The 7,363-nt window shown below is 41.7% G+C and overlaps 1 long non-coding RNA gene across 5 annotated transcripts; it reads left to right on the top strand.

Annotated features, from left to right (window-relative positions):
* Positions 1–1,701: 1,701 nt before the first annotated feature.
* LOC136546199 (uncharacterized) lies at positions 1,702–5,279 on the top strand. Of its 5 annotated transcripts, none has more exons than XR_010781300.1 (6): positions 1,702–2,391; positions 2,999–3,056; positions 3,263–3,310; positions 3,812–3,944; positions 4,628–4,701; positions 4,988–5,279. It is a non-coding gene; the product is annotated as an uncharacterized lncRNA (long non-coding RNA). The 5 variants fall into 5 exon arrangements; XR_010781302.1 differs by lacking the exon at positions 1,702–2,391 and adding an exon at positions 2,398–2,919; XR_010781298.1 differs by having other exon boundaries at positions 2,999–3,310.
* The last annotated feature ends 2,084 nt before the right edge of the window (positions 5,280–7,363 follow it).

Below are 7,363 nucleotides of genomic sequence, written 5' to 3'. Positions count from 1 at the left end.
CCCCTCTTGATAGTACGGCTATCTATCCTAAACCCAGTCATCAACTCCTCTACACTCCTATGACTAGTGAAATGAAATGCCCTAGGTTATACCTTTGCCTTACGTATTCCATTACATCTCCTCCAATATCGATGCAACACATGCACCAACACGATCAACAATGATATGATCCACTTCATATCATCACGTGATTATATTGGTTCATCGATCTTGACTTCACTTGCTCTTCACCGTTGCCTTGGTCCATCGGCGCCAAGTCATCACTCAACTTGCCCTTCACACTTGCAACCGGTCCATCGAGGCAAGTCATGTTTTGATCTTCTCCACCTTGATCACATGACTCAATGTCATGTCTCATGTGCAATGAGCTCCTTCATCATCACATGTGTGAGCTTTGCAACATCTCCGAGCCATTTCCACCTTCATGGCATATGTTGCTTACACACATGTACCTGTGGACTAATCACATGTGTATCTCACATAAACACAATTAGTCCACCTAGGGTTATCACTCAATTACCAAAACCAAATAAGGACCTTTCTTCTGTCTCGGTTAAGTTTAATTAACCGAGGTGGTTATTTTAGGCCAACCACCTCGGTTAATGCATTAACCGGGATGGTTGCGTTAGGGCAACCACCTCGGTTAATAGGCATTAACCGAGGCGGTTCCTTTACATTGCCTGCCTCGGTTAAGCATTAACTGAGATGGTTGCTGGGCCGGCTGTCCTACCACGAATAAACGAGGCGGGCAGCCGGCCCAACCGTATCGGAGGCCATTTTGAAAATGCCTCGGATAAGTTTATGTGTAGTAGTGGGTTTAGTTTCAATTCTAATTTGTTGAACTCCGCAATTTGTTTCTTCTTTTCATTTTTCACATCAGTTATTTATCATGCAATTTTTTTTTAATTTTAACTCTTGCTTGATAAGTATGTATCTGCATTTACTTTGTACGGAGATAGTATTGGCAGCTCGGTCATGCTGCACGGAAGTTCTCATTCATGTGATTGCTTGGTAACCCTAAATCCGCAAAGCTGAAACCTAATATATGCTATCAGATTATTTAGTATTAACCTATGAAACTGATATATATCCATTCTTGATCCCATGGAGCCTCTCCAAGAATTTTTACCATGGCTGCTTTAAGGAGAAGATGCTGGAGATTGAAGATGACGACTTCAACCCCTTAATCTTTCATTCTAATCCGTCACTATCCACTTATAATGTCAGTTCATGAATCATGACGATGGAACTTTTTTCTACTTTCTTTGTCCCAAAATAAATGTCACTACGAGTTATGTGTGGGTCAAACTTTCTTAATTTTAACTATATTTATATAAAATATTAGCAACATTTGTATCTCAAAATAAGTTGATATTACGAAAATGTATTCAATGGTTAATCTAATGATACTTATTACGCATCATAAATCTCAACTATAATGGACTAATTAAAATTATACTAGATACCCCCAAGATTGTGTACCCCGCTGAGAGAGTCTAGCCTTGTTACACCCAGCAAATTATCTTTATCTCAACTATAATAGACCAATCAAAACTATACTGAGTACCCCAAGATTGCGTCCCCGCTGAGAGAGTTAGCCTGGTTACACCCGGAAAATACGCCTAGCAAATTGTCTTCATTAAAAAAGGATAAAAAACATCCCTGGCAAGCTTCGAACCAATGGTGTGGCCACGATCGATTTCAGGCTTCAGCGCACGCGGGCTTCAATGCTTTGCCCCGCACCCGCCCGGCGCGACGCTCGGGCGCCGAGGGTTCGATTCCCATCCTCGCGCCCCCATTTTCTTCTCTTCCGCGAAAATAGAAACATCGGGTCGCCTCCGTCGATGCCTCTGGCTCCGCCTCGCGCGTGGGATCCTTCCTGCCGTGGGGTGCCGCGACCCCTCCTGCCGCGGGCCTGGCTGCGCGCCGCCGTTGTCGGCACCCACAGCCTCCCCCACCATCGCGGAGTCGCGCCCCCACCACCACCGGCGATGACACTGCCTTCTTCCCGACCAGCATCTCCGCTCCCTTCCACCCACCAAAGGCAGGCATCACCCCCGGCAGCGGCGGCGCCCGTTCCTCACCAGCCACGGCCCCCTTCCCCCGACATATGTGGCAACGGCGGTGGCGCTCCCTTCATCACCAGCGGTGGCGTCCCCGACGGCGGATCCATGCGGGGAGCTAGGCACAAGATCCATTAGGAGCTGAACGGTCCCCCTCTGCGTGCATCCATGGTGACCTTGGCGGCGGCGGCGTTGCCCTCTGGCATGCTGGCAGTGGATCCACGAAGGATGGTGTGCCCTCCCGATATGCATGAACTGCGGCCTTGGCATTGGATTTGTGACGCTGAAGCTTCTTCCTCGAGCAGTGCTACATCGATCAACAAAGCAAGTATGACAGAGAGAAACCGCACTATATATCTAGTTGATATCGCCATCCATTAATTTATTCGAGTTCCAATTTTCTATGTTATTGGCAAATCCAAAAATCAATGCTTCATTCCAGGAGGACAAATACCCAGGTTTTGTGATGTTTTTAGGTGGGGATTAGATCCGCGCCATTCTTGTTTTTGGATTTGTTTTCCTACATGTGCTGATTCATGTTAAGTCGTGTGATGGAATCAAGGCTTCAGACTTAGTCATGTGCTCATGTCTATCTTGTTGGAGTATCGATTATAAATTTGTTAGATGCAAATAAAGCTTTCTGGAACAATTCAGTAGAAATAGGCACTATCAGTATGCCAGCAAATCAGTTTCCCTCTTGTGTAAATTGTATTATGTTTTAGTATATTCCATTTTAATCTTTTCAGATTGCAACAAGTAAAGCTTAGATGGGAGATGGTGAATTTCAGGGTTGGTTTGATAGCAAATCAGTTTCCTTTTTTATCTACCAGGCTGCTTATGAGATCAATATACCATGGTACCATTTTTGACAACCTAATTTGTTTTCAGATTATATCATTTGGTTTATTTTTTTTTACCTTTGTTCTTCCGCATAGATCTGGATTGATTTGGCCCTGCTTGGAACATGTTTTCTGTCACTGGTACCTTTTGAAGGTATGCTTTATCAACTAGAACTACTATGTCGCTGGTACCTTTTGTGTTCCTCAGATCTGTATCAATTTGGGTCATTATATATGTTGTGGAGCTCATGAGGCTGGATGGGCTGAGCTTGGTGTAAACTGACATTCACTAGAAGCTGTCGCTATCGTCGTTCAACCTTGACCAGCTGATAACACTTCGCTTTGAACAACATGTTGCAGACTGACACACTCCAGAAATCTAAAGACACTCACAAGACATTTAGGGAGGTCAGTATGCTTTGTAATACTGGTCTTTGTCTCCAGAGGCAACGTGCATGTGCGGGGCAAATATAAAAGCACATGATCAAATATAAATTATGTTCCAGCAAGAACCGAAGACTACAATGTGTTCAACTTCCACCCCGACAACTCTCCCTGCTATGGTTTTGAGGAAATCCTTGTTTGCTTCATGCCTATATGTGTTGCAGATCCTGTAAGCTTCAAATTCACAAACAGATATCCATTTCCACCCTTTTCTTGCTAAATGTTTGATCTCAACACCTTGCATTGTTGGGCCATATACTTCATATTTTAAGTGGTGTTTATCCTTGCCATGAAAATGCTCTATATCTTCAGTACTAGATTCATAAGTTAACTTTGGACTTAATGTGGCCTCATAGCGTTAGCACAGACAGTATTCTGGTTACATGCTCTAGGACTCTTGCTTTTCTTCCTTTTTCCCACAAGATTTTGTTATGGTTACACGCTCCTTCTGTTTGGTCCTTGCAGTTGGCTGAGACAAGTGTATTTTCACCTTCCTGCTACTCTACATGCTATTTTGTATAAAACGTGTGTGCTCGAGAAGTGACCAAAGATCCAAAACATATACAAACATGTGGAAATGTTTTTTCATGGAAATCCAGTAAGTTAAAGCCCCTTTGCTTTCGTATCGGCATTTCCATACTCCATATTAAACTTTGTTTAATTTAGAATTCAGGATGCACACAAGTGACATGACAGCCAATTTAGATTTTGCAATTTTGGACCTAAGTTTTTGCCTTCAGCTGGTTCTCCACTCCTTGATGTCTCCTATTTTCTTAAATATCACCGAGAATTTAAGGTCTATAGCTCCGGCATACAGGGTTAGAGTTAAAATACATGTATTATTTACCTCTTAGAGATTCCAACTTCCACTCCTTTCATTTCTCATTATGTTTTTTGGAAATTGCATTTATGATTCCATATTTGACCTTGATGAAGACATGGATTTCCCTTGCACATTAGTAACCCGAAGTGAATGTCATAAAGTAGAAGTTCCTAGAGTCCTAGAGCAAAGCAAAAGCTCTTAGATTCAAGGATCTAGGTTTGCATATAATCAAGGATGTCGAACAACAATTGTTTGAATTATTAAATTTTCGATAGACCAATGGATGAATGTATGAGCAAATATCTCATCCTTTAGTAATATAGATAGAAAGGACGGTTCAGGAGCTTTGGTTCTTCGTTGTTGCATGTATTCTCCAACCTTGTTTGGACTTACTGGTTTGGTTGCAAAAAAATATCAACCAGCTATCTGATCTCATTCTGCTTTCTGTTGTTCTACAGATAAAGGATACCAGTGTGCTTGTACGTTCAAGGCCCAGCCTGGGAGGATCTTGACAGCTACTTAATTGCCAGAGGTCTCGAGTGTTTTGAGGTCTATGTGTGTGTTATGCCTGAAAGAGACTATACTCTAGAAATGTGGAGATTGCTTAATCCAGATTCAAAATTGATCAAATCACAAAATTCTATTAATGTAGCTGCTCTGCTTTTAATCTTTATGTCATCTATTTTAGGATATATATTATTAATATATGTTAAATTTGTAATCTTGAAACCTGTCAGCTCCGCTTTGTGCTTCTGTTTCGTATATGTCATTGTCTATAATCAATGGTGCTTTTTCAAGAGTCAATCTTGACCATGCAGGCAGTCCCCATTGGAAGCAAACCATGATGAAGGTTCACTTTGCCCCTTCTTCGGCATTCTGCAGATCCTGCTCTCTACCTTACCAAGCATAGAAGAGTATGTATCAGTAGGCAGCCTCCAGGTGTAACATCAAGTAGCAATATCGTAGTGCATTAGTGATTAGTGCTAAATTTGCACTGGTCAAGGTTGTTTGCTCTAATAATAAGGTCGACCATTTATGCTTGGCAATGGATGAAGTTTTGGTCTTCATTTTTGTTGATCTCGACTGGGGCTACTGTTGGGCCCATGCTGATTCGACGGGATATTATTTCGTTTATGTTGCAATGCACGGATAACCCTCTATAATACGCCAAAAATTGTTGGGCCCATTCATTATACGGCAAAAATATTTGGTTATAAAATACATGAGACATGAATCTTGATGAATCTGATTGTTCGTTTTACTTTTTACAAATTTTATCTTGTTTTGTATTTTACCGTAGCGTTAGCACGGACACGCTACTAGTACTAATAGTTTTTCCTATATATTTGGTTAAAGTTAAAGTCCTTTAACTACTCGGAAAGTGAAAATGATACTTATTATGGGACGGAGGGACCGAGGGAGTATCTTATTTCATTCTAGCCATGCATTCCCATTGATTAAAAGAACAATTCTTCTCACTAATAGGCAAACAAGGCATGTGCTATGATCAGACAAATATTTTCATGGTAACACGAAAACTACAAAGCTGTTTTTTCCTCTTGCCTGATAGTTGATTTCATATATCTGTTAGAAGGAAGCGTTGCATCTTTAACTGTTGTCTTATAGCTGTTGTAGGATGAGAGATTTCGATGGCTTAATTATTTACATGGCTCAAAGAATCATTTTTTTTATAATAGTACAACACACATTCAAACTTAAAACTATTGTGACATTATCTTATTATCGTTGTAACTTTCAGGCATGATCCTAGCGTATAAGAGAATAAGAGATATCGCTATTGAAAAGCCGATAAACCGCAACCTTTTCATCTGGCGATGACTACTCTGTCTAGATATGTTTCGTTCTTCTCCACATACCGAATCATTTTGTTCTGGAAAATCACGACCAATTTCACAGCACAATTCCAAAAAGTATCATCAGTACATGGACCACAGCGGCTGTGCTCAAACGATATTTTGCCAGGATTAACCATGTGGTTCCAAAATCCTCTGAGGCCTTGTTTGGATGTATGTGTATTCACTATAATCCACATGTGTTAGAGTAGAATGATAGAATGAAATAGAACTTAGTTTAATTCTACTCTAATCCATTTTAACATATGTGGATTGAGATGAATATATGCGCATCAAACGAGGCCGGCATGTGACCTAGAACTAATTTTCACTGTCGCTCGTCATGAAGGACAGGGAGATACACAGCCCGTACATGTCCTCATCAAGCACTGTTGACACGCACCATATGCGGATATGCCCGCACGTCACGGCTAGCTTCCACTACGGCAAGAGCCGAAGAGGGGCTGATGTGCTCATGAGTCAGGCATTCCGGTCCCTTTGTTTAGTCTGCCCACCCTACCGAGAGGCCCTCTCTAAAACAAGACAAAAAAAAAGAGAGGAATTTCAGAAGATTGAATCCTATGGACAAAAATTCTATAAAACCTTTTGGGACATAGGATTGAGCTTCTATAAATCCTCTGGAATCTTATGGAATGGATTGTTTCATATGAGAGTTTTTGAGGAATTCTACGAGGAGATCGAATCTCATATTTCCTTTGTGTCACACTCTCATCAAATTCATGTGTTTTTTTTTGTGTCCCATCCAATGTTCACGCCACTGTTTGCAGTTTTTGAAAGTTTTGGGATCTCGGTCGAGTACTTGGCTGTTATTAGAATCTATAGCCGCTGTACATAAATAAATAAAATGCACCTATCCGGAGCATGATGGTCTTACGTTAATAAATTAGCTCAAAGATTTTCAAACACATTGCCCCGTTCGCTGGTCTGAAACTTGGCTGAAAAACACTGTTCTGGCTGAATTGTTGTGAGAGAGAAATACTGTTGGCTGGTTTGATGAACAGTGCAATGGGAGGGGAACCAGCCGGCTGAACTTTTCAGTTTAGACCAGCGAACCAGCCTCTCCATATGTACGAAGGACTTGTTCTGACGGAGTACTTAGTAAATAAACTAAGCACATATCAGAAGACAGGAAGCAGGATAGAAGTTGCAGTGAGTCAGAATCGGTCCAGAGCACTGCCCGGGGAGTTGCCGTTGCAGTTGCAGCTTGATCGAGTTTAGAGTTGTTTTCTCGTACCAAGATCGCCATTAGCGCCAGCCGAGTCAGAAACACGTACACGTCGTCCTCTTCCAGGAAAGGAATGCTCCGACCCGTCACATGCA

The sequence above is a fragment of the Miscanthus floridulus genome, chromosome 3 (assembly GCF_019320115.1).
Source record: "Miscanthus floridulus cultivar M001 chromosome 3, ASM1932011v1, whole genome shotgun sequence".
NCBI lineage: Eukaryota > Viridiplantae > Streptophyta > Magnoliopsida > Poales > Poaceae > Miscanthus > Miscanthus floridulus.
Note: the sequence above shows the minus strand (reverse complement) of the source record. Positions and strands in the feature narration are given on the sequence as shown.